The sequence below is a fragment of the Rutidosis leptorrhynchoides genome, chromosome 4, assembly GCF_046630445.1.
Source record: "Rutidosis leptorrhynchoides isolate AG116_Rl617_1_P2 chromosome 4, CSIRO_AGI_Rlap_v1, whole genome shotgun sequence".
NCBI lineage: Eukaryota > Viridiplantae > Streptophyta > Magnoliopsida > Asterales > Asteraceae > Rutidosis > Rutidosis leptorrhynchoides.
The window spans coordinates 640,431,344-640,459,196 of record NC_092336.1 but is presented as its reverse complement, the minus strand read 5'-3'; the positions used below and the strand labels follow the sequence as shown (position 1 = coordinate 640,459,196).

The 27,853-nt window shown below is 34.1% G+C and overlaps 1 long non-coding RNA gene across 5 annotated transcripts; it reads left to right on the top strand.

Annotated features, from left to right (window-relative positions):
• Positions 1–23,847, top strand: LOC139839867 (uncharacterized). 5 transcript variants are annotated; one of them, XR_011757125.1, is made up of 14 exons: positions 1–281; positions 415–1,462; positions 1,587–1,706; positions 3,310–3,422; positions 3,643–3,770; positions 4,053–4,140; positions 4,220–4,388; positions 4,491–4,544; positions 4,679–4,743; positions 4,845–4,892; positions 4,995–5,317; positions 5,454–5,579; positions 23,497–23,585; positions 23,663–23,847. It is a non-coding gene; the product is annotated as an uncharacterized lncRNA (long non-coding RNA). The 5 variants fall into 5 exon arrangements; XR_011757126.1 differs by having other exon boundaries at positions 4,272–4,388; positions 23,497–23,847; XR_011757127.1 differs by having other exon boundaries at positions 4,845–4,863; positions 23,497–23,847.
• Positions 23,848–27,853: the final 4,006 nt, after the last annotated feature.

Genomic DNA, 27,853 nt, shown 5'->3' with positions numbered 1-27,853 from the left:
TTAATTCTTGAACGAGATACAAATTGAATCACTGGATTTTTTTTATTTCGGCTGACAGCAGTGCTCCTAATCTTCATTCAGTATTTCATACAAATTGGTAGGAAGGTTTATCTGTAGCTAATTAAGGATGAAAAGAATGACAACTCTTTCGTCAGTGTTTAATATACTGTAGTTTTGTTTAATATACTCTGTTGATGATGATTAGTGCATGGTTTTTGCAAATTGTTATATCATATTGCTTAGAAGGATAGCAAGGAAGGGGCAGGATCAAAGTTTGAAGGGTCTGACTCCTTATGAATTATGATATGTTTATTCATCTCGTTTTCTTTATCTATTTTTTTATTTCTTTATTATTTTAGGACTTGTTTATAATTCTATCAGATTGGTTAATGGATTATTGGTTATTATGGGAAGGTACTGAAAGTGTCTATATCTCTTAGACGGAAGCTGATGCTATTCACCAATTCGCTAACTATAAAGGTTACCCCATGTATTTTCGGATATCAAAAATTTCAATGGATGGATGACTATATCTGCATCAATGGCTGTGCCTATGGATATTTGACGCTTTGACGCGTTGATTCGATAAAGTGACACTTATGCTTTATCTCGAACAACTTCTTGATTCTAAATGTTCACATCATCCAAAATGTTTAGCAACACATATACCCTAAATGATAACATGTACTGTTCAACATTTTGTCAAAATTAGGATTTTCTTGTTGATGTGATGGTAGATGGGGTTCGCAAACACAAAAGCGCATTCCATATTCAAGGGTCGAGAAGGAATTTTGCAAGCATATATCCTTTACCAATATTGTTGAATTTGAAGAAAGGGCTCTTTTAAGGTAATAAATCTTTTCAAAACATGAAAGACAATCTTTTGTTCCTTTTTCTTTCTATATGTATTTTTCCCTTAAGAATCTTGTGCAGCTTTTTATGGAGTTGAATATGCAATTTGGGATGATTATGATGTTTCAACTTCAAGTTATCTTATCTTTGTATTGACAAAGAGCTTCTTGAGTTGATCATATAGCAAAAAGACTTGAATCGAAATCTTAGTATTTCTTATATCTACTACATTATTCTTTTTTTAAACATCAGTTATATATTAATGCAACCATTCAATAGTTACATACACTATATTTTGTTGAATGCAGAATTGGAGCTGGTCCAGATGCTTGTCTAAGTGTTGATGTTTTCTGAACATGTAACGTTGTTGCAGGGGTGGATTCACAATTTGAATGAGATGAATCCGATCGAGTTTTTTCTCAGACAAAAATCAATCGTTCTTTTTTATGTCCGTGTAGGGTTTTGTTTCTATAATAACTTGATATTTGGGGTTAAAATGTAATTACACATATCACTTGACATCGATGTTCCATAACATAGTCACAAGGTAGTTCTAATATATCCGCCTGAAGATTGCAGTGTGAAGTCTCCATTGTCATTCACTCTTCAGGTAATAAATTATTAATGTAATTCAGATTCATTTCTTTAACTAGATAGTAATAATAACTAGATAATAATGCTGTCAAACTAAGAAAGTAGTCCCTATTTTCTGATTAATTGATATGTGTACACAGATATGTCTAGTTGAAGAGATATTTAATGAAGTTTCAATTGAAAGATCCGTTGTTCAGTTCAATAATGGGTCAGAACTCTCGTTATTCAACCTTCTGGAGCTGTAACTGCTTCTGGGTTCGGTATCATTATTTTTGCTTAGCTTTTTTCTGCTAATGTAAATGATGCTTTTTTCTGGATTGTTAATGTCTAATCATGTTTGTTTTGGTTCTCTTGTTAAGTCTCTATGTAGAGGTCAGAACTTCAGCCTATTTAAGTATAGTGGGTTTATTTAGGTTAGATTGTGCTACTGCTGGTGATGGTATTATAGCTTCTCGACGATAATTAATGTTTGATCATATTGTTTTTGGTACTCTTAGAGTTAGATCTTCTATGTAGACTTGAGAATAGCAGACCATTTACTGTTAATGAGTTAACTTGGCTTAGATTATTATGTTCAGGGGTTAATTGTTCAATTTGGTAAGCTTATCAAAAATGAAATGGTTTAAATGGGTTGAAAGTCACCTACAGACCACAGTGTTATTCAGTTGTTTTCAATCCTCCTAACCATGGTTGTAAAACTCGGCCAACTCGGCCGAGTAATCGGCGATTACTCAGTTGGAAGAACAAAACGAGTAATAGGTGTCTAACTCGTCCAATTACTCGGTCAACGCCGGTCAACACCGGTCAACGGTGGTCAAACGGTGGTCAACGGTATCGGAAAACTCAGTGAAAAGATGAAGGAAAACAGGAGACGATTTGATGTGTTTGTTTGTTTAGAAAGAACGAATTGAAGGAACATACCTGTAATGTCTCGATTTCCATTCATGAAGACTCTTAAACAAATAATTTAGGGTTTGGTGAATGAGCTAAGGTTGAAGAAGAAGAAGGGAAGATGTAGCATTAGGTGAAGAATGATGCGGCTGATTGATTAGGGTTTCTAAAATAACACTCATTTTATTATTTTTTAATTTACATTTAAACCCCCTAAAGTTTAACTGTTATAGATTTTAACACCTTAAGTTTAGTTTTTCTTTCTTCTTCATTATCAAATAGATACAAATCTAACCCCTCCAATTAAAACAAATATTTATATGTAACTAAACTTTACATATTTAACATATATATTTATAAAATTTTATATATTTAACATATATATTTATAAAATGTTTGTTTATAGCTAATAATATATTGAAAATATTTAGTTATATTAGAAAAGTCAACAAAAGTCAACATCCGAGTACTCCTCCGAGTTCTCCCCGAGTAGCCGATTACTCCTCAAAAACCTCCGGCCGAGTACTCCCCGAGTCGCGAGTTTTACAACCTTGCTCCTAACTTGATCTTTTGTTACAAGTTAGATATTAAATGAAACTTTGATATGATAATGTTTACATGTTTCGACCTATTCACTACCTCTACTACTAAGAAATTGCTCACCCAATCATTGAAAGTTTTTGAGTGCTCATAGTGTTAGAGACACTAACTGATATGGTTCATGCTTTTGAGCACATACATACATGTCATTATATTTACTAGAGATATTATTCATTTTTATGCGATGGGATTGCAGCTATCCTGTTGCTCACTGGATGATGTGTAGGTTTTAAAACTTTGATAAAGGGGTATCTATTGTTCTGTAGCATCATCATTCATCAGTTCATATAATGTGGATCTATTGTTTTGTAACTTTAACTTATGTTTTAACATCTTTTTATTATATATTTGTTAACTCATTTAAAATGGCAGAGGAGTTGGTAAAGGTATGGGCCATACAGGGCAGAGTGGAATTATCAAATACAAAGATTTGGATATTTGACGCGATGAACCTGATGATGTGACACTTATGCTGATTCGATATGGTTTGCTTTTTCTTGAACAACTTCTTCATTCTATATCTTCACATTGTCTAAAATGTTGAACAATACATACACTCAAAATGATAACATGTATTGTTCAATATTGTATGTCATAATTAGGTTTTTTTTTGTTGATGGTAGGCTCTTTGACCTTGGTCCTTATTTTACCTTTTGATCCCCATAACTTGTTTTGTGGCCAATACTGACTAGCTGTCTTGTGAAGTAACAAGGAAATACGATAGATGCGGCCCGCAAACAGAAAAGCGCATTCCATATTCAAGGGTTGAGAAGAAGTTTTCAAGCCTATAAGCTCTACCAATATTGTTGAATTTGAGGAAGGGCTCTTTGAAGGTAATATATCTTTTCAAAACATGAAAGACAAACTTTTGTTCCTTTTTTCTTTCTTCATGTATTTATGGAGTTAAATTTGCAATTTGGGATGATTGTGATGTTTTAACTTCAAGTTATCTCATTGACATAGAGCTCCATGAGTTGATTATAAAGCAAAAAGACTCGATATACCTAATCCAAATCTTTGTATTTCCTATATCTACTACTAGTTTTTAGCATCAGTTATATATTAATCTAACAATTGATTGAATAGTTACATATGCTATATTTTGTCGAATGCAGAAATGGAGCTGGTCGAAATGCTTGTCTGGGAATCTCTTTTGTGGAACTTAGAAACTGAAGCCATTCAAGAAGTGTTTCTATCCATATGGTATGACTACTATTTTTTATTTGATTAAATTTTTTTAGTTATACACAATATCTATAGTCACACTCCCTATTGCTCTTAGCTGAAAAGCATTGTCATCAGGAAGTATAAGTCCTATGCATTCTGTTTGATAGATGAGATGACGAAAAATCAACTGTTGAAATGTTGGGGGCTCTAAAGTGGTGCAGCTTTACTAATGATCCTAGCGAGGAGATACATGGAGAAATTAACTGTTGAACTGTTAACTTCAAGTATTTTATCATGTTACCTTTCTTTGTATATAATTATTTTATTTTATGGTCATATGAATGTTAATTGCAACATATTCTGCATTTTCCTGCATGTACACAAAGTGGCTGTTTATCTGGGGCTTCATTTGTGCTCGCTTTGCAACTAGTTGATTTTGGGTATGTTATGTTCTCTCTATTGGATTTATTGGTTACCTTACATATCTATTGATTTTACTTAGGCTGGATTTGTTTATTTTTCTTTTCCGGTTCTTTGCGGTTATGGGTGCTTCCTATTTTCTTTGTATGCATAGCTTCACGGACAGTCTTCTTTTTTCCTAGTTCTGGAAACAGAATAACTCTGAACCCTTTCGGCTAGGTAATATGTAGGATCATTATTGCAAGTTTGGATTTTATTTTGTGTTCTCTAAACCTTTTTCTAGTGTAGTTGAACACATAACCTCCAATTTATGAACGCAGGTGGCTAATTACACAGATGGTAGGATGAGAACATGATGCAATTATTACGTTGTGTATCATCTGTATTCAGCCTGCACATTTTTTTATAAAGTTTTAATAATTGTATTGAACGAGATATTAAATTTGAATCACTGTATTTCTTAATTTCAGGTTAGAGCTGACGGCCGTGTGCCCAACTTCCATTCAGTATCTTACACAAATTGGTAGGAAGGTGTTGTCGAGCTTATTGAGGATGAAAAGAATGACAACTCTGAATTAAGCTAATACTTTGGTTGAATCTAGGCTTTGACTTAAATGGTTCACTCTTTAGTATGGGTCAAAACAGTCGAGATTGATTTGGGCTTGGCTGTACTTATGTATTCATACATTGGAATGCGTTATCACACAATTCTGTATTGCAACATAATGACTTCTCCTCATGTAATTATTCAGCGTCTAATCATATCAGAGGTAGTTAGTAGTTCCCGTACTAGGTAATTGTAATAGTTGATTTTTTTTTTTTTTTTTTTTTTTTTTTTTTTTTTTTTTTTTTAATTGTGATGCCCACCTTTTTTTTTACTCATTTCTGAATTATTGTCCCATACTTATAATTCAGTTTGATATTGACAGCTTGAAGATTGGGATGGTAAGGAGTTTTTTGTAACTTATGAAAATGGAGTAGGATATAGTATGAACCTTAACTGTGAGGCTCGATGTGAAGCTGCAGACACTTAGGGAGCTTAGAAATATTATAAGGTATTTCTGTCTATCTTAACTTAATGTCAAGCGTACGTTTTAATGGAGTTGTAGGAGGCTTTGACGATGAACGTCCATGTTGCCGGTAATGAATGATAGTAAACCTCTAATTTGCGTTGCCTCTAATTCTGTTTAATTGTCTTTATTGGCAGTATATATATAAATATGAGATTTTCTGTTCATATTCATTAGGACTGTGTTTATCATTGTGTTTATCATCCTGTAACTTTCTTGATCGGATATGCTGAACTTGAAGCTCATTCACCATTAATATGAAGCCAAATCCCCTTCTTTAAACTGATTTTCTTGATGCTTTTATTCATAATATCAGTGCATGTGCTTTCTTTATATCTGTTGGTTCTTTTTAGTAATATCAAGAGTGCGTTCTATAACCATGAATATGTCACTTTCGCTTTGCTATCTTGTTAATAGGACTAACAAAACTGGTTTCTTTTCCATTTTATTTAGTGTGGGACTTTTAAGATAAAAGAAAGAATGAACTTTTTAGATTGGGTAGCATTATTTCATAAATCTATGATATTTGATAACTGATTGAATAGCAGCATTAGATACACTACGTTCATTAAAGATATTGTGTTGGGAGCATCGGGACTCGATTGTTTTAATTGTAGGTGTAGGGTTGCTTTGTTTTTGTTATGCTTGGAGGTTCTGTATGATAGTTTTGTTTGGTTTGATGTTTAAAAGTTTCCCGCTTGCGATACTATTTTTTATAATGTCAAGTTTCCCGATATATATTTTAACCGCAATCGTACATTTACTTTGACGATATGGGTGGTTCTGTAGATCCTTTTTTGTAGAAGTAGCTTTTTTTGTGTATTCTAATCTTCTTGTGTTGGATGCTTTTGACTTTGCATTTAATATAGATGGTCGCACATCGTGTTTGTAGAAACAAGGTTGCTGGAGTTCTTCAGTTTGATTATAGTCATGTAACTTTATAAATGCTTATCTCGGTTTTTTTAGTTCCTTATTTGCTTTTTTCTCAGGCTTCAAATTTAGAATTTTTTTCCGTCTGTAGGCTTGTCAGGCGCTGGACATCTTTGCTGTGGCAATATGGTAACTTTTTTGTCTGGTTTTGTTATGCATCCGGGCCGTTTTTTTACAAATACTGGTAATATATGTCTTGATCATGAATACGTTACTTTTGTTTGGCTTTCTTGTCGGTATGAATGACATGGGCAGATCAATAGGTTTTCTTGAAGTGCTAACTACTACATGTATTTCATTGTTGAGTTGACAAATAATCAATGGGTTTTCTTGAAGTGCAAACTGCTTCATGTATTTCATTTTTGAGTTTACAAATGAGGCTGTACAATATTACTTTTGATACACGTGGTAGTTATTTGTAGGTATATGGATGCCTAAATGTTGTTGTTTGACTGACTACCTTCTGGGGTTGCATGAACTTATCAAGTTTTTCGTTGTGTTCAATCGAAGATGATTAGAGATTACCTGCATCAAGTAGACGAACATGCCTCGGTTATTTTTTTCTAACATCCTATTTTCTTTGTTCCCATCTTCTCTTTCGTTGCTCGTTTGCTGATAACCAGTTTGTCCATTGGTTGGTCTATTGTCTTTCTTGTCTCGTGGAATGAGGCTTTTCTGCTGGTTTTCACAAATATGGAAGCGTCATATGAGTGGAATGTCAATCTTACTCTTCTGAATAAATAGACTGCATGCTGTCTGTATGTTTGTTGGGTGCCGAATACCATGTCTGGATAGCCATCTGGTGGTTCTATTAATCACATGATTAAATTGTGTTGAAGAATGTTGGTTTCTGTCTTTCAATCCTGATATTTTTTTATCATTCTTTCTTACTGATAGGTTTATGGAACTGTTGGGAAATTACGGCCTCACTAATTCTCACCACCCAGCCCAACAATAATAGTAAAGAAATAAGAACAATACACAACACAATATTTAACGTGGAAACTCCAAAACAGGAGAAAAACCACCGGCCCCCAAAGAGAGAAATACACTATATCACAAATTGTTACAATGATATAGACGACTCTCTTAAGCCAACTACACTCTCCAAAATATTTAACTAATACAAGTCTCAAACAAGGGTAAGAAAGAAAGAAATAATCAAATACTTAAAGTGTATTGATTGGTGCGATTTGGAATGAAGACTTAGCCCCTCTTATATAACTAAGTCACTCACCCCTCACATCATCCTCCCACCAATGTGGGATAAACATATCTTCTACTAGCCAAAATAAACCAACAAATCTCCACCTTTTGGATAGAAGAAGATAACCATGCTTCCACATTGCAAGGATAACCGATGTAGACGCTTCCTCGACGACAACTTCAAGATCCTCATCTTCATGCCGTTGACATTATCTCCCAAGAGACAAAACTTGCATCTTCATCGAACATTGTCTAAACCGACAATCATTGTCATCACAGACAATCATAACTCTTAACAAGAATTATCATACTCCACCATAAAGAGTATAGCACTTAGAATATCGCATTCCAAGCATTTCACCTCGGCACATGTTGATGAACAACCAGCTGAAACTTTATGGTGCAACTTCCCTGTTTGGCTTTCCCGAAAGTCCCATCAGCTACAACATCAGTTTCCACCACACAACCTGCATCAACGCCAAACCAATGCCCATGTGTAATTGTGGAACCGCTAACGAACATCCCTTTCCACGGTGGCGCGGACACACCATGAGGATGACGTGACTTCAGAGGAATTCGTCACTCTCCGTAACAACGGAGACAATGTTAGCATCTTTGGAGCCATTTGCCGGATTAGCTCCACCGGGACAATTAACCCTTACATGCCCAGTCTTCCCGCACTTCCAGCATGTCAGATTCTTTCTAGAGTTTCTCTTCTGCCTATCCGAACACAACAGTACCGTAGCTTCTGATGACGAGACCCCGTTGTAGTGACCCGAACTTTTCCATGTTTATATATATATTAAATGAAATTGTTATTTACATGATTAAGTGTTTCCAACATGTTAAGCAATCAAACTTGTTAAGACTTGATTAATTGAAATAGGTTTCATATAGACAATTGACCACCCAAGTTGACCGGTGATTCACGAACGTTAAAACTTGTAAAAACTATACGATGACATATATATGGTTATATATAGTTAACATGATTTTATTATAAGTATGTATCTCATTAGGTATTTTAACAATGAGTTATATACATAAAAATGAAACTATTAATTTAAGAAACTCGAAAACGATATATATAACGATTATCGTTATAACAACGTCTTACTAGGTACATATGAATCATATTAAGATATTGATACACTTGGTTAATTATGTTAAATGATAAGTAAATATATTATTAAGTTTATTAACAATGAAATACATATGTAAAAATAAGACTACTAACTTAATGATTTCGAAACGAGACATATATGTAACGATTATCGCTGTAACGACATTTAACTGTATATATATATATATATATATATATATATATATATATATATATATATATATATATATATATATATATATATATATATATCATACTAAGATATATTATATATCATAATATCATGATAATATAACAATTTAACATCTCATTTGTTATAATAAATAATGGGTTAACAACATTCAACAAGATCGTTAACCTAAAGGTTTCAAAACAACATTTACATGTAACGACTAACGATGACTTAACGACTCAGTTAAAATGTATATACATGTAGTGTTTTAATATGTATTCATACACTTTTGAAAAACTTCAAGACACTTATCAAAATACTTCTACTTAACAAAAATGCTTACAATTACATCCTCGTTCAGTTTCATCAACAATTCTACTCGTATGCACCCGTATTTGTACTCGTACAATACACAGCTTTTAGATGTATGTACTATTGGTATATACACTCCAATGATCAGCTCTTAGCAGCCCATGTGAGTCACCTAACACATGTGGGAACCATCATTTGACAACTAGCATGAAATATCTCATAAAATTACAAAAATATGAGTAATCATTCATGACTTATTTACATGAAAACAAAATTACATATCCTTTATATCTAATCCATACACCAACGACTAAAAACACCTACAAACACTTTCATTCTTCAATTTTCTTCATCTAATTGATCTCTCTCAAGTTCTATCTTCAAGTTCTAAGTGTTCTTCATAAATTCCAAAAGTTCTAGTTTCATAAAATCAAGAATACTTCCAAGATTGCAAGTTTACTTCCAAGTTTTCTAAATCCATTCCAAGTAATCATCCAAGATCAAGAAACCTTTGTTACTTACAGTAGGTTATCTTTCTAATACAAGGTAATAATCATATTCAAACTTTAATTCAATTTCTATAACTATAACAATCTTATTTCGAGTGGAAATCTTACTTGAAATTGTTTTCGTGTCATGATTCTGCTTCAAGAACTTTCAAGCCATCCAAGGATCCTTTGAAGCTAGATCCATTTTTCTCATTTCCAGTAGGTTTATCCAAGGAACTTGAGGTAGTAATGATGTTCATAACATCATTCGATTCATACATATAAAGCTATCTTATTCGAAGGTTTAAACTTGTAATCACTAGAACATAGTTTAGTTAATTCTAAACTTGTTCGCAAATAAAAGTTAATCCTTCTAACTTGACTTTTAAAATCAACTAAACACATGTTCTATATCTATATGATATGCTAACTTAATGATTTAAAACCCGGAAACACGAAAAACACCGTAAAACCGGATTTACGCCGTCGTAGTAACACCGCGGGCTGTTTTGGGTTAGTTAATTAAAAACTATGATAAACTTTGATTTAAAAGTTGTTATTCTGGGAAAATGATTTTTATTATGAACATGAAACTATATCCAAAAATTATGGTTAAACTCAAAGTGGAAGTATGTTTTCTAAAATGGTCATCTAGACGTCGTTCTTTCGACTGAAATGACTACCTTTACAAAAACGACTTGTAACTTATTTTTCCAACTATAAACCTATACGTTTTCTGTTTAGATTCATAAAATAGAGTTCAATATGAAACCATAGCAATTTGATTCACTCAAAACGGATTTAAAATGAAGAAGTTATGGGTAAAACAAGATTGGATAATTTTTCTCATTTTAGCTACGTGAAAATTGGTAACAAATCTATTCCAACCATAATTTAATCAACTTGTATTGTATATTATGTAATCTTGAGATACCATAGACACGTATACAATGTTTCGACCTATCATGTCGACACATCTATATATATTTCGGAACAACCATAGACACTCTATATGTGAATGTTGGAGTTAGCTATACAGGGTTGAGGTTGATTCCAAAATATATATAGTTTGAGTTGTGATCAATACTGAGATACGTATACACTGGGTCGTGGATTGATTCAAGATAATATTTATCGATTTATTTCTGTACATCTAACTGTGGACAACTAGTTGTAGGTTACTAACGAGGACAGCTGACTTAATAAACTTAAAACATCAAAATATATTAAAAGTGTTGTAAATATATTTTGAACATACTTTGATATATATGTATATATTGTTATAGGTTCGTGAATCAACCAGTGGCCAAGTCTTACTTTCCGACGAAGTAAAAATCTGTGAAAGTGAGTTATAGTCCCACTTTTAAAATCTAATATTTTTGGGATGAGAATACATGCAGGTTTTATAAATGATTTACAAAATAGACACAAGTACGTGAAACTACATTATATGGTTGAATTATCGAAATCGAATATGCCCCTTTTTATTAAGTCTGGTAATCTAAGAATTAGGGAACAGACACCCTAATTGACGCGAATCCTAAAGATAGATCTATTGGGCCTAACAAACCCCATCCAAAGTACCGGATGCTTTAGTACTTCGAAATTTATATCATATCCGAAGGGTGTCTCGGAATGATGGGGATATTCTTATATATATGCATCTTGTTAATGTCGGTTACCAGGTGTTCACCATATGAATGATTTTTATCTCTATGTATGGGATGTGTATTGAAATATGAAATCTTGTGGTCTATTGTTACGATTTGATATATATAGGTTAAACCTATAACTCACCAACATTTTTGTTGACGTTTAAAGCATGTTTATTCTCAGGTGAATACTAAGAGCTTCCGCTGTTGCATACTAAAATAAGGACAAGATTTGGAGTCCATGTTTGTATGATATTGTGTAAAAACTGCATTCAAGAAACTAATTTCGATGTAACATATTTGTATTGTAAACCATTATGTAATGGTCATGTGTAAACATGATATTTTAGATTATCATTATTTGATAATCTATGTAAATCTTTTTAAACCTTTATTTATGAAATAAAGGTTATGGTTTGTTTTAAAAATGAATGCAGTCTTTGAAAAACGTCTCATATAGAGGTCAAAACCTCGCAACGAAATCAATTAATATGGAACGTTTTTAATCAATAAGAACGGGACATTTCAGTTGGTATCCGAGCGTTGGTCTTAGAGAACCAGAATTTTGCATTAGTGTGTCTTATCGAGTTTGTTAGGATGCATTAGTGAGTCTGGACTTCGACCGTGTTTACTTGAAAAATGATTGCTTAACAAATTTTGTTGGAAACTATATATTTTTAACGTGTGAATATTATGTGATATATTAATCTCTTAACGCGTTTGATATTATGTGATAGATGTCTACCTCTAGAACAAGTCCCATTGACTCACCAAATAATAATGAAGAGTCAAATGTAAATTGGAATGATTCATGGACTGATTCTCAAGTTCCCGAAGAGGAACCGGAAGAAGAGTCGGAACCGGAAGAAGAATCGGAACCGGAAGAAGAATCGAAACCGGATGAAGAAATAGAACCGGTGGGGGAAATAATAAAACGGTTAAGTAAAAGAAAATCCTCAACCAACCGACCAAGGTTAATTATGGTCAATGGTGTTTCCGCCAAGGAAGCAAAATATTGGGAGGATTACCAATTCTCCGATGAATCGGATTCCGACGAGAATTCCGATGATGTTATAGAAATTACCCCAACTGAATTTAAAAAGGCAAAAGAAAATAATAAGGGAAAGGGCATAAAAATAGAGAAATCTAATTCCAACCCCGATGAACTTTATATGTATCGTCAACCCCCGAAGCCCTTAAGTTGTAACAATGACCCGGGAACCTCTAAACCACCAGGTTTTTCTAAACCGTTGTGGAAAACGACAGCTCTTATTAGGGGAACATCATATATCCCTAGAAACTTGACAAAACGAACCAAAACCGAAGAAGAAGAAACGAGCGAGTCGGAATAAGATAGTTGTATTCGTGTGGTATAATATATGTAATATAGTGTGCTTATGCTTTATGATATATGTAAAAATTGCTTGTATTAATAAGTATTTTTTTTTATGAATCTAACTCTTGTCTATTTTACAGTATAAAAACACAAAATGGATAGACAACCCAATATTTTAAGAGACCTACCCGGAGACATGATTGATGAAATCTTGTCTAGAGTCAGTCAGAATTCTTCGGCACAACTATTTACGGCGAAATCAGTTTGTAAGACATTCGAAGAACGTTCCAAGAATGTCTTGGTTTATAAGAGGCTTTCGTTCGAAAGATGGGGGATATCACATTAGGAAATCCATAAGTTACGATGTGTTTACTTTGACGCATATATTGCGGGGAACCCAAATGCTATTTTACGTAATGGGTTAAGAAATTATTTTGACTCAATATATCCGAAAATTGGACTTCGTGATTTAGAAAAAGCGGCTAACATGCAACATAAAGAAGCATGTTATACTTACGAATTAGTAATGTTCGCTTCTCACCAAAGTGAGAACAAGAACATCGGGCTACAACTATTAAACAAAACGTTCCACAAGTGACGGAGTCGGTAATTGGGGTAAGAAATGAGGTTTTTAGATTGTTACGAGACTGTTGGACATTACGTAACCCTCGTCCCTTTGACGACGTTACAACACGTTGTCTTATCAACGGCCATAACGGTTATGTTCCACAAGACCAAGGATGAGAAGTAGTCCTAGTAAAACCAGAATGCATAACTTGTTTCTGGACGTATGAATTACGTGTCTTTATTGCCTTTGCTGAACGACTTGTGTACTAGCTAGAATTATCTTCACAACCATCTTGTATCAAATTTATTGTGTGCTATATTTCATGCTATATGTAAAATAAGCGGTATTGTAAGTTTGTAAAATATTGTGTAAAAGTTTGAACGCGAAATATTATTATAATCAGTTTTTCATATAGAATTGTAGTAGTTGAATTGTATATTAGCTACTAAGTATGAACTTAACGGGTAGGTACTACCCGAATTTAAACTTATAAAACGCTAATATGAAGAAAAAGCTTTTATAAATGAGTTCATATTATGCTACGAAATACTATTAACTACTCTTAATATTCTGTATGATTAACTTGTTCCATTTGACTATTTTGAAGGAAATGGCACCGACTACTCGACACACCGTGAATATGAATGAAGAGGAATTCTGTACTTTTCTAGCTTCAAACATAGCCGCAGTACAGGCTGCGCTACATACCAACAATAACCTTGGATCTAGCAGTACAGGAAATCGTGTAGGATGCACCTATAAAGAATTCACTGCCTGCAAACCTTTGGAATTTGATGGAACCGAAGGACCGATCGGATTGAAACGGTGGACCGAGAAGGTCGAATCGGTGTTTGCCATAAGTAAGTGTACTGAAGAGGACAAAGTGAAGTATGCTACGCATACCTTCACAGGTTCTGCGTTAACATGGTGGAATACCTATCTAGAGCAAGTGGGACAAGATGATGCTTACGCACTACCGTGGTCAGCATTCAAACACTTGATGAACGAGAAGTACCGTCCCAGAACCGAGGTCAATAAGCTCAAGACAGAACTTAGAGGGTTACGAACCCAAGGATTTGATATTACCACGTACGAAAAACGATTCACAGAATTGTGCTTATTGTGTCCGGAAGCGTTCGAAGATGAGGAAGAGAAGATCGATGCGTTTGTGAAAGGATTACCGGAAAGAATCCAAGAAGATATAAGTTCACACGAGCCCGCCTCCATACAACAGGCATGTAGAATGGCTCACAAACTAGTGAACCAGATTGAAGAAAGAATTAAAGAACAGACTGCTGAAGAGGCCAATGTGAAGCAAGTCAAAAGAAAGTGGGAGGAAAACGGTGATAAGAATCACCAATACAACAACAACAGCAATTACAACAATAATCGCAACAACTATCCCAACAATCGCAATATCAATCGCAACTACAACAAACGGCCCAACAACAACAACAACAACAACAACAATAACAACAACAACAGCAACTACAACAATCATCCCAACAACAATAATAACCGCAACAACAACAACAATCAGAAGCAGCTATGCCAAAGGTGTGAAAAGTATCACTCGGGGTTCTGCACCAAATTTTGCAACAAGTGTAAAAGAAATGGTCATAGCGCGGCGAAGTGTGAGGTCTACGGACCAGGGGTTAACAGAATGAAAGGAACAAATGGTGTCGGAACGAGTAATGGCGGAGCAAGTAGTGTCGGAGCAAGTTATGCCAATGTAGTTTGTTATAAATGTGGAAAACCGGGCCACATTATTAGAAATTGCCCGAACCAGGAGAACACGAATGGACAAGGCCGTGGAAGAGTTTTCAATATTAATGCGGTAGAGGCACAGGAAGACCCGGAGCTTGTTACGGGTACGTTTCTTATTGACAATAAATCTGCTTACGTTTTATTTGATTCGGGTGCGGATAGAAGCTATATGAGTAGAGATTTTTGTGCTAAATTAAGTTGTCCATTGACGCCTTTGGATAGGAAATTTTTACTCGAATTAGCAAACGGTAAATTAATTTCAGCAGATAATATATGCCGGAATCGAGAAATTAAACTGGGTAGCAAAATATTTAAGATTGATTTGATACCAGTAGAGTTAGGGAGTTTTGATGTAATAGTTGGCATGGACTGGCTGAAGAAGGTGAAAGCAGAGATCGTATGTTATAAAAATGCAATTCGCATTGTACGAGAAGAAGGAGAACCCTTAATGGTGTACGGAGAAAAGGGCAACGTGAAGCTACATCTTATTAGTAATTTGAAGGCACAAAAACTAATAAGAAAAGGTTGCTATGCTGTTTTAGCACACGTCGAGAAAGTACAAACTGAAGAAAAGAGCATCAATGATGTTCCCGTCGCAAAAGAATTTTTCGATGTATTTCCGAAAGAATTACCGGGACTACCTCCACATCGATCTGTTGAATTTCAAATAGATCTTGTACCAGGAGCTGCACCAATAGCTCGTGATCCTTATAGACTCGCACCCAGCGAGATGAAAGAACTGCAAAGCCAACTGCAAGAACTATTAGAACGTGGTTTCATCCGACCAAGCACATCACCATGGGGAGCTCCTGTTTTGTTTGTCAAGAAGAAGGATGGTACATTTAGGTTGTGTATTGACTACAGAGAGTTGAACAAACTTACCATCAAAAACCGTTATCCACTGCCGAGAATTGACGACTTATTTGATCAACTACAAGGCTCGTCGGTTTATTCGAAGATCGATTTACGTTCTGGATATCATCAAATGCGAGTAAAGGAGGATGATATTCCAAAAACTGCTTTTAGGACGCCTTATGGTCATTACGAGTTTATGGTTATGCCGTTTGGATTGACTAACGCACCAGCTGTGTTCATGGACCTTATGAACCGAGTGTGTGGGCCATATCTTGACAAGTTTGTCATTGTTTTCATCGATGACATACTTATTTACTCAAAGAATGATCAAGAGCACGAAGAACATTTGAGAAAAGTGCTAGAAGTATTAAGGAAAGAAAAACTGTACGCTAAGTTTTCAAAGTGTGCATTTTGGTTGGAAGAAGTTCAATTCCTCGGTCACATAGTGAACAAAGAAGGTATTAAGGTGGATCCGACAAAGATAGAAACTGTTGAAAAGTGGGAAACCCCGAAAACTCCGAAACACATACGCCAGTTTTTAGGATTGGCTGGTTACTACAGAAGATTCATCCAAGATTTCTCCAAAATAGTAAAACCCTTGACTGCATTAACGCATAAAGGGAAGAAATTTGAATGGAAGGATGAACAAGAGGAGGCGTTTCAATTATTGAAGAAAAAGCTAACTACGGCACCTATATTGTCATTGCCTGAAGGGAATGATGATTTTGTGATTTATTGTGATGCATCAAAGCAAGGTCTCGGTTGTGTATTAATGCAACGAACGAAGGTGATTGCTTATGCGTCTAGACAATTGAAGATTCACGAGCAAAATTATACGACGCATGATTTGGAATTAGGCGCAGTTGTTTTTGCATTAAAGACTTGGAGGCACTACTTATATGGGGTCAAAAGTATTATATATACCGACCACAAAAGTCTTCAACACATATTTAATCAGAAACAACTGAATATGAGGCAGCGTAGGTGGATTGAATTGTTGAATGATTACGACTTTGAGATTCGTTACCACCCGGGGAAGGCAAATGTGGTAGCCGACGCCTTGAGCAGAAAGGACAGAGAACCCATTCGAGTAAAATCTATGAATATAATGATTCACACTAACCTTACTACTCAAATAAAGGAGGCGCAACAAGGAGTTTTAAAAGAGGGAAATTTAAAGGATGAAATACCCAAAGGATCGGAGAAGCATCTTAATATTCGGGAAGACGGAACCCGGTATAGGGCTGAAAGAATTTGGGTACCAAAATTTGGAGATATGAGAGAAATGGTACTTAGAGAAGCTCATAAAACCAGATACTCAATACATCCTGGAACGGGGAAGATGTACAAGGATCTTAAGAAACATTTTTGGTGGCCAGGTATGAAAGCCGATATTGCTAAATATGTAGGAGAATGTTTGACGTGTTCTAAGGTCAAAGCTGAACATCAGAAACCATCAGGTCTACTACAACAACCTGAAATCCCGGAATGGAAATGGGAAAACATTACCATGGATTTCATTACTAAATTGCCAAGGACTGCAAGTGGTTATGATACTATTTGGGTAATAGTTGATCGTCTCACAAAGTCAGCACACTTCCTGCCAATAAGAGAAGATGACAAGATGGAGAAGTTAGCACGACTGTATTTGAAAGAAGTCGTCTCCAGACATGGAATACCAATCTCTATTATCTCTGATAGGGATGGCAGATTTATTTCAAGATTCTGGCAGACATTACAGCAAGCATTGGGAACTCGTCTAGACATGAGTACTGCCTATCATCCACAAACTGATGGGCAGAGCGAAAGGACGATACAAACGCTTGAAGACATGCTACGAGCTTGTGTTATTGATTTCGGAAATAGTTGGGATCGACATCTACGGTTAGCAGAATTTTTCTACAACAACAGCTACCATTCAAGTATTGAGATGGCGCCGTTTGAAGCACTTTATAGTAGAAAGTGCAGGTCTCCGATTTGTTGGAGTGAAGTGGGGGATAGACAGATTACGGGTCCGGAGATAATACAAGAAACTACCGAGAAAATCATCCAAATTCAACAAAGATTGAAAATCGCCCAGAGTCGACAAAAGAGCTACGCGGACAGTAAAAGAAAAGATATAGAGTTTGAAATTGGAGAAATGGTCATACTTAAGGTTTCACCTTGGAAAGGCGTTGTTCGATTTGGTAAACGGGGGAAACTAAATCCAAGGTACATTTTACCATTCAAGATTATAGATCGTGTCGGACCAGTAGCTTACCAACTGGAGCTACCTCAACAACTCGCGGCTGTACATAACACTTTCCACGTCTCAAATTTAAAGAAATGTTTTGCTAAAGAAGATCTCACTATTCCGTTGGACGAAATCCAAATCAATGAAAAACTTCAATTCATTGAAGAACCCGTCAAAATAATGGATCGAGAGGTTAAGAGACTTAAACAAAACAAGATACCGATTGTTAAGGTTCGATGGAATGCTCGTAGAGGACCCGAGTTCACCTGGGAGCGTGAAGATCAGATGAAGAAGAAATACCCGCATTTATTTCCAGAAGATACGTCAACACCTCCAACTGCTTAAAATTTCGGGACGAAATTTATTTAACGGGTAGGTACTGTAGTGACCCGAACTTTTCCATGTTTATATATATATATTAAATGAAATTGTTATTTACATGATTAAGTGTTTCCAACATGTTAAGCAATCAAACTTGTTAAGACTTGATTAATTGAAATAGGTTTCATATAGACAATTGACCACCCAAGTTGACTGGTGATTCACGAACGTTAAAACTTGTAAAAACTATACGATGACATATATATGGTTATATATATAGTTAACATGATTTTATTATAAGTATGTATCTCATTAGGTATTTTAACAATGAGTTATATACATAAAAATGAAACTATTAATTTAAGAAACTCGAAAACGATATATATAACGATTATCGTTATAACAACGTCTTACTAGGTACATATGAATCATATTAAGATATTGATACACTTGGTTAATTATTTTAAATGATAAGTAAATATATTATTAAGTTTATTAACAATGAAATACATATGTAAAAATAAGACTACTAACTTAATGATTTCGAAACGAGACATATATGTAATGATTATCGTTGTAACGACATTTAACTGTATATATATATATCATACTAAGATATATTATATATCATAATATCATGATAATATAACAATTTAACATCTCATTTGTTATAATAAATAATGGGTTAACAACATTCAACAAGATCGTTAACCTAAAGGTTTCAAAACAACATTTACATGTAACGACTAACGATGACTTAACGACTCAGTTAAAATGTATATACATATAGTGTTTTAATATGTATTCATACACTTTTGAAAAACTTCAAGACACTTATTAAAATACTTCTACTTAACAAAAATGCTTACAATTACATCCTCGTTCAGTTTCATCAACAATTCTACTCGTATGCACCTGTATTTGTACTCGTACAATACACAGCTTTTAGATGTATGTACTATTGGTATATACACTCCAATGATCAGCTCTTAGCAGCCCATGTGAGTCACCTAACACATGTGGGAACCATCATTTGGCAACTAGCATGAAATATCTCATAAAATTACAAAAATATGAGTAATCATTCATGACTTATTTACATGAAAACAAAATTACATATCCTTTATATCTAATCCATACACCAACGACTAAAAACACCTACAAACACCTACAAACACTTTCATTCTTCAATTTTCTTCATCTAATTGATCTCTCTCAAGTTCTATCTTCAAGTTCTAAGTGTTCTTCATAAATTCCAAAAGTTCTAGTTTCATAAAATCAAGAATACTTTCAAGATTGTAAGTTTACTTCCAAGTTTTCTAAATCCATTCCAAGTAATCATCCAAGATCAAGAAACCTTTGTTACTTATAGTAGGTTATCTTTCTAATACAAGGTAATAATCATATTCAAACTTTAATTCAATTTCTATAACTATAAGAATCTTATTTCGAGTGGAAATCTTACTTGAAATTGTTTTCGTGTCATGATTCTGCTTCAAGAACTTTCAAGCCATCCAAGGATCCTTTGAAGCTAGATCCATTTTTCTCATTTCCAGTAGGTTTATCCAAGGAACTTGAGGTAGTAATGATGTTCATAACATCATTCGATTCATACATATAAAGCTATCTTATTCGAAGGTTTAAACTTGTAATCACTAGAACATAGTTTAGTTAATTCTAAACTTGTTCGTAAATAAAAGTTAATCCTTCTAACTTGACTTTTAAAATCAACTAAACACATGTTCTATATCTATATGATATGCTAACTTAATGATTTAAAACCCGGAAACACGAAAAACACCGTAAAACCGGATTTACACCGTCGTAGTAACACCGCGGGCTGTTTTGGGTTAGTTAATTAAAAACTATGATAAACTTTGATTTAAAAGTTGTTATTCTGGGAAAATGATTTTTATTATGAACATGAAACTATATCCAAAAATTATGGTTAAACTCAAAGTGGAAGTATGTTTTCTAAAATGGTCATCTAGACGTCGTTCTTTCGACTGAAATGACTACCTTTACAAAAATGACTTGTAACTTATTTTTCTGACTATAAACCTATACTTTTTCTGTTTAGATTCATAAAATATAGTTCAATATGAAACCATAGCAATTTGATTCACTCAAAACAGATTTAAAATGAAGAAGTTATGGGTAAAACAAGATTGGATAATTTTTCTCATTTTAGCTACGTGAAAATTGGTAACAAATCTATTCCAACCATAACTTAATCAACTTGTATTGTATATTATGTAATCTTGAGATACCATAGACACGTATACAATGTTTCGACCTATCATGTCGATACATCTATATATATTTCGGAACAACCATAGACACTCTATATGTGAATGTTGGAGTTAGCTATACAGGGTTGAGGTTGATTCCAAAATATATATAGTTTGAGTTGTGATCAATACTGAGATACGTATACACTGGGTCGTGGATTGATTCAAGATAATATTTATCGATTTATTTCTGTACATCTAACTGTGGACAACTAGTTGTAGGTTACTAACGAGGACAGCTGACTTAATAAACTTAAAACATCAAAATATATTAAAAGTGTTGTAAATATATTTTGAACATACTTTGATATATATGTATATATTGTTATAGGTTCGTGAATCAACCAGTGGCCAAGTCTTACTTCCCGACGAAGTAAAAATCTGTGAAAGTGAGTTATAGTCCCACTTTTAAAATCTAATATTTTTGGGATGAGAATACATGCAGGTTTTATAAATGATTTACAAAATAGATACAAGTACGTGAAACTACATTCTATGGTTGAATTATCGAAATTGAATATGCCCCTTTTTATTAAGTATGGTAATCTAAGAATTAGGGAACAGACACCCTAATTGACGCGAATCCTAAAGATAGATCTATTGGGCCTAACAAACCCCATCCAAAGTACCGGATGCTTTAGTACTTCGAAATTTATATCATATCCGAAGGGTGTCCCGGAATGATGGGGATATTCTTATATATATGCATCTTGTTAATGTCGGTTACCAGGTGTTCACCATATGAATGATTTTTATCTCTATGTATGGGATGTGTATTGAAATATGAAATCTTGTGGTCTATTGTTACGATTTGATATATATAGGTTAAACCTATAACTCACCAACATTTTTGTTGACGTTTAAAGCATGTTTATTCTCAGGTGAATACTAAGAGCTTCCGCTGTTGCATACTAAAATAAGGACAAGATTTGAAGTCCATGTTTGTATGATATTGTGTAAAAACTGCATTCAAGAAACTAATTTCGATGTAACATATTTGTATTGTAAACCATTATTTAATGGTCATGTGTAAACAGGATATTTTAGATTATCATTATTTGATAATCTATGTAAAGCTTTTTAAACCTTTATTTATGAAATAAAGGTTATGGTTTGTTTTAAAAATGAATGCAGTCTTTGAAAAACGTCTCATATAGAGGTCAAAACCTCGCAACGAAATCAATTAATATGGAACGTTTTTAATCAATAAGAACGGGACAATTCACCCGTTACCTTCCAATCTTTTCTCCTCGGATAGGAGCTTGCTAGTAACATCTTCAAACTTCAACGTTTCTTTCCCGTACATTAGAATAGGTTTCATGTGCTCATAGGATGATGATAAAGATAATATCAACCTCAATGCTTTATCTTCATCATCCGTTTTAATTCCAATAGCCTCCAGTTACGAAACAATACCGTTAAGAATACTTAGATGATCTGAAATCTTTGAACCCCCATCCATACGCAGAGTATGAAATTGTTCTTTAAGACACAACCGATTTGAGATGCCCTTGCCCTGGTACAACTGCTCTAGTTTAACCCAAAGCTCATTTGCCGTTGATAACCCGTGCACATTTGCAAGCACGTTCTTTGCAAGACACAAACGAATCGCACTTGCTGCCCTCAAATCCATATCATCCCATTCTTCTTCATCGAACTTACTGCTAGAATCACTGCCAGAAACAAAGGTGGGTTTACCTTTCAACGCATTGTGTAAACCGGATTGAATCAACACATCCTTGACTTGAACCTGCCATAAGCCAAAATTGATCCTCCCATCAAATTTTTCTACATCAAACCTCATTGGACTGAACTTCGACATCGTATCCGTATCCTATAAACAACACTTTCTCTGATTTTGCTCATGTTTCGAATAGCCAAAAGATGTAGGAGGTAGCCAGGACCCTTTAAATCGGAAATCCACAACTCGCCACTAACAAATCCAACTATTACTACGAATCAGAAAAAATATTGTCTAACCAGATACCCTATACGATCAATAGAACTCGTTTATGATGTGGATGATCCACTCCCGTGGCAACCACAGAGCATACTCCGACTCCTATAACCGAGACCCCCGTTAAACCTGACACTCTGATACCAGTTGTTGGGAAATTACGGCCTCACTAATTCCCACCACCCAGCCCAACAATAATAGTAAAGAAATAAGAACAATACACAACACAAGATTTAACGTGGAAACTCCAAAACAGGAGAAAAACCACCGGCCCCCAAAGAGAGAAATACACTATATCACAAATTGTTACAATGATATAGACGACTCTCTTAAGCCAACTACACTCTCCAAAATATTTAACTAATACAACTCTCAAACAAGGGTAAGAAAGAAAGAAATAATCAAATACTTAAAGTGTATTGATTGGTGCGATTTGGAATGAAGACTTAGCCCCTCTTATATAACCAAGTCACTCACCCCTCACATCTTCCTCCCACCAATGTGGGATAAACATATCTTCTACTAGCCAAAATAAACCAACAGGAACTTATGTGCCTGTGTTGTTATTCATTTTTTGTTCGTCACTATCTTGTACAATTTTCAACCAAATTGTAAATTTGAAAGAACCTCAAACGGTTTCCCTGGTGACTGTAACTGAACAGCTTCCCTGTTTGTCTGTTTGTTTACGTAGGACGTGATTTTTGGTGGCACTCGTACTAGCTAAGATGTTGCTGGTATGGTATTTTTGGTGGCATTCGTACCTGCTAACATGCTACTATGGTTGGTCTCGTGATCCTGTTTCTTTGTCTTGTAACTGGTTTACAATAGCTTGTCTTATTTGTTTCTTTGGTGAATAGCTACAAAAAAGCATCCAGATGTTGATGACGCTTGTTTTTGATATCGTCAACTCGTCAAGGTTCCCGATTCAGAATCCAATCACAGTCGAACATTTACTTTGACAATATGGTAGGGTGTGAAGAGCCTTTTTTTTTTTATAGATGTTACTTTTACGTATTTTCTTGTTTTAATGTGTATGTGTATGAGTCATGTTGGGTTTACACAAAATAGTTCCTTCACAAAAGGTATGATGAAATTTAATTTCATAGAGATATTGATTTAGTAGATTATATGCATAAACAATTCACTTATGTAGGTGCTTACCCGCTTCCATTTTAGCTCAATTGTGAAGTCGCATTAGACCCTTTACCGAAAATCATACACTTTGTAAGTAGGTGTCTGTCAAAATGAAAAAAAACTCCGAACTTGCCGCATTGTACTTGCAGAGTTTGATTGATGATATTTTGGAAAAGGTGAAGGGATTTAGGATATAACTAGTGAAATGACTTGTGGAATCACGAGTTTGTTAAAACGAAACAGTTTATTGATATGTTTTAGGTATTAAGTGAATGTAAATGTTAAAGTCATTTAGTTTAATGTAACCTATGGAACAAAAGATGAAAGTTTCAAGGCTCGTCAACATCTGAAGAATCAAAGAAAATTACAATATGTGAAAAACTTATGACTGATAATTTTTTTTAGTATTATCATCTTGTCATTGTGTACATAGGTGTTGTCATGCTCATCCTTATCATGTCTTGATGTTCATACAACCCTACTGATAATTGGTACAAATTTTTTAAGAATAAAATTGTAATTCTAAGTATTAAACCCATCAATTTTTCAATATTATACCACGTATAGGTTTAAAACCATGTATATACATCAAATGTAGATTTCATTATTCAATTCAAGGAAATATCATTCATAAAAAACTGATTGATTAACCCCTTAGATATCGGGGCAGAATCTGTTTATCTGAATATTCAATACTCTGTCTTATGTAGACAACATCAAGCTTCAAAGAAAAGGTTCCTAAATACAAACATAAATAGCTTACGAATTCAAATAAAGTAATTCATCAATGATCAAAGAAGATAATGCAAACCCAATTCGTTGTTTGTTAGTAATTTCGGAATTAACCATAATTTGAGTAAAAAATAAATCATAAGATAAGAAAAGTCAAAATAAATGACGATCAAACAACTAAAATTCTTGAGCGAAACACCACCACTTGTTATTCTTAGCAATAAGAAAATTCATTTTTTTAATACAATTTTAGAAATTGATTAGACATACCCGGAAGTAAATCAATACCAAACATTAAATTCTTCTTTGACATTTTTTTTTACGGCGAAAAAACATAAATATATAAAAAAGGAACACCATTCATCAAAAAAATGAAGGGTTCCAAAACAAAATTAAAATATCGAAGTCAATGGCTCGGCTAACAATCTAACAACCAACATCCAATGACAAATAAAACTTCTAAGCTGAATGACACAATAAAATTTGGTTGTGTTCCCATATCTACGATTGATAATAAAGTTTGAGAGTAGACGTCCATAGGAAAACTTTGAGAATGGTTGTGTGCCGAATGACAAAATAAAATTTGGTTGGTTCTTTGACATTTCATCGAACACGTTGTGTGCCTACAATACATTTTCATATTGTTGATAACTTAAGAATGACTTGTATGATAAAATAAGTTAGTCCATAAAAGATAAAAAGACAAAAGAAGAAAAATACTTGAAACATACATAAGCAATAAGGAAGTAATTTCTTCATAGTGTGAACAATCGTGCAAAATACAATATTAATCTATAATTTCAATGAAAATGAGATCTAAAATCCAAAACAATAGTGAAATCATGTTCCAATATGAATATTAAATTTAGCAAAAAGGATAGGAAAGGAAAATTTAAAGGTTACGGTTTAACATCCGAGATTAAAAAACGTTGAATATTAATTCAGACACTTAGGAAGGGATATTAAATCATGAACCTCATTTGATCTTTCATATACTAACATCGATGATGATCGTTATTTGTTTCATTTGATCTCATATCTTATTCATAATTATTCCTATTAATTAGACGTAATTTGTTTCGTATATATAATATACTAGTGAAATGACCCGTGGAACCACGAGTTTGTTTTAACGAAATATTTTAAAGATAAGTTTTAGATATTTAGTGAACTTAAATACTAAATTCATTTAGTTTAATGACCCTAGGAACCACGGATTCTGACTTAGAAACTTATCGTTGTTTTTACAAACATATTGATTGTAGCGACCCGACAAAATCGTCATTGACGGCGCCGACTACTTAGATCCCGTTGCGTGGTCATAGTCCCTATATGAGACTCGTTTGACCAAAATTATTTCGCATTCATTTGAAACGTACAAGACTTGCAAAGTTTAGTTTACAAAACAATTCGACAACAAGTTTAAGATTACAAAAATTGTAAAGTATAAATGAAATAACTTGCGACATAATATAAGTTGAAAATCACAGTTGCTATAAATAGCGTAAGTATGTATGCATGCTTGACTCCAAGCAAGTAATCAGAGTGTATGCATGTATGCTCGACCCCAAGCAAGTATGAATGTACGCGGAAGCATGTATCAATTAGCCAAATATGAACCTGAGAAAACATGTAGAAAACTGTCAACGAAAAACGTTGGTGAGATCATAAATGTATTTGTAAAAGTATGTTTTTGAATCACAAGGTTTAGTATCAAGCGTATACATCTCTAAAGATGTGTTTGTATCAAAAAGTATACATCTCAAAAGATGTTATTTGTAAACCATAAGATTTTGTATAAAGTGAATATCAAGCGTATACATCCTAAAAGATGTTGTCTGTATCACGAGCACCCAATTACCAAAACTTAACTGAATCTTACCTCTGCATAATAGTGTTAGAACCTACACTATACACCGAAAATACGTTTCATCCGTCATACGAGGGTTCGTCAAACCCGTATGGCCACACAACATAAATTCTCGCTCACACCCTACAAGTGTAACTAATGGTAATTGAACTTGAGGATTTTTGTTCTAACTCGTATGTTTCTTTGCTCTTGTATTCGTATTTGTGTTCAAAGTATGAAAGTATAAACCGTATAAAATGTATATAAAGTATATGTTTCTCAGCCCACGATTTAAAGTATAAAAGTATTTGCAAAGGTGGGACTATGATCTCACCTCGAGTGCACGAGTATAAATGTACTTCACAAAGTAAACGTGTGCATGAAAGTTGCTTAGCCTTGACCTAAACAAGTAAGTTGTATCAATTAACCGGTTACGACACATGGTCGGGTGAAATGTGTTCAATTAGTCCTATGGCTCGTTACGACTCGAATAGTATAGCAAGTGAATCACGTTGTCAAGTTTCATGCAAGAATCAAGTATGAACGCATGTTAGAACATTTGCATAAGTGTTTTGTTAAGTTTGACTAAAAGTCAAACTTGGTCAAAGTCAACAAAAAAGTCAACGGGGTCGGGTCGGGTCCCGGACTATTTTCCTAAGCTTAGAAATCATATATGAGCATGTTGTCCAAGTTTCATGTTGATCGGGGGTGCGTAGCATACATAGAATTGAACGAAAATTGATCAAAATGGGCAGTCTGCCTCAGATGCACCGCATCTGAGGCAGATGCGCCGCATCTGCAGCTGTATCAGCAATTCTGGGGCAGTTTTCACTTATACGATTTCAACTTCAAACAACCATAACTTTTGACTCATTAACATTCAAAACACGTATCTTATATCGTTGGAAAGGTAATTTAAAGAGGAATACAACTAAACACATTTCATGAATCAATTCCATCATTAACAACAAAGAAAACCTCAATAAATGATCGTTAAATGTTCAAAATCGAAGTTTCGAGTTCATAAAACGCATTTCTTGACTCGGGAATCCAATTTACACATACGATACATCGTTTTGAAGGTAATGAAACATAAAATACAATTAAACACTTACTAACAACATTAAAAAGCATTCAATGCATCAAAATCCGGTTTTAAAGTTCATCAAACCCTAACCAAAATCATGAATTCAACAATTTTGTAAATGAAGCTTTTCTAAATCAACCTACACATCAAAATGAAGCTAATGATGCTAGTAACACATTTAATACATGAACTTTAACATTTAAACAACATTTAATCATCCAAAATCAAAGATTAAGTACACCCATT